At 44.1% G+C, this 1,296-nt stretch overlaps 1 long non-coding RNA gene across 1 annotated transcript in view; it reads left to right on the top strand.

The window, feature by feature from the left end:
* LOC122546882 overlaps positions 1-1,296 on the top strand; it is a 12,183-nt gene continuing 10,887 nt past the window's right edge. Inside the window, exon 1 of the long non-coding RNA XR_006310826.1 lies at positions 1-74. This is a non-coding gene — a long non-coding RNA (uncharacterized LOC122546882). The remainder of the gene's footprint in view (positions 75-1,296) is intronic.

Genomic DNA, 1,296 nt, shown 5'->3' on the forward strand with positions numbered 1-1,296 from the left:
TCTGCCGAGCTGGGATGCGAGCAAGGACTTCAGTTGTACATTTTAATATTCTGGATAAAAGTTAAATACATTAGGTTTGTTCAATCATTTTAAATATCACTATCCCTGGTTTTGTTTCTTTGTCAAACACTGTCCATCATCCTGTCTCCTTCATCCTTCCCTCCAACAACAAGAGTAAGGAGCACATTGAGTTTCTCTGTCACTAAGACTGAGACAATCCGATCTGCTGCTTCCCTCCCTCCCACTATCCCACCAAGACAAACTGCCTCACATGGTGTTCCTGATTTTTGTCCTAAACTTACATCTTTCTCCAGTCTCTTGTCAAGCCTTATCAGAGCTCACCTTGATCTTTTACGAGTCTCGCTAAACTACAGACATTCCAATTCTGTTTCTTCCTCATCACTCCCCCTCGCCAATTCACAGGTATTGTTCCTTGTTCTGTCTGTCTGTCTGTCTTTTCTGGTTATGTTCTTCTCATCCATTCTCCAGAAAAAAAACTAACATTTGACCTCACCATCATTTGTAAATCCTGCGCCATCTCCACTCTCCCTTTCCTTTCTGAATTCTTGTATTTGGTGTCCCTCAAGGATCTATCCTTGGTCCCTCCTGTTTCTCACCTACGCACTGATGGAGGTGACATTGTCCAAAAGCACAGTGTGAGGTTTCACATGTACACTGACGATGCCCAGCTCTCCCTCCGCACCATCCCTCTCCATTGCTCCACTGTTACTCAGTTACCAAACTGCTTATCACGTTCCCACTACTCGATTAGCTGCAATTTCCTCCAAAGAAACATTGTTACGGTTAAACCCATTGCCGTCAGTTGCTATTACAAATTCCTTTCCCTTACTGCTGAGTGCCTCCCTCTCACTGGGTGCAGTCTGAGATAGAACTAGACTTCACAACATTGCTGTCATATCTGTAACCCCAAGGTGACCTTCTGATCAGACATCTACGTAATCACAAACACCAGGAATTCCAAACTCTCAAATGTTGCTTGTCTCCACCTCACCCCAGCTCCATTGCTACTGAAACCCCTTACCCGTGTCGGTGTTACCTTAAACTTGATGAATCTGAAATGAACCCTTGATTCGTGACTGACCCAGAATCTGCTGCTTTCAGTGTTTCCTGCACAATTACCCTGGTCCCTTTGTGGTGCAGCTTTCTACAGTTTCCACCATTTAAATAGCACTCTGTTCTTTTATTATCCCCTCCAAAATGACCAACTTCCCATTTTCCCAAATTATACTCCATCTGGCAACTTGTTGCACCCTTCTCCTGTGCATCTCTCTCTCT

The sequence above is a fragment of the Chiloscyllium plagiosum genome, unplaced genomic scaffold, assembly GCF_004010195.1.
Source record: "Chiloscyllium plagiosum isolate BGI_BamShark_2017 unplaced genomic scaffold, ASM401019v2 scaf_5524, whole genome shotgun sequence".
In the NCBI taxonomy this organism is placed as follows: Eukaryota; Metazoa; Chordata; class Chondrichthyes; order Orectolobiformes; family Hemiscylliidae; genus Chiloscyllium; species Chiloscyllium plagiosum.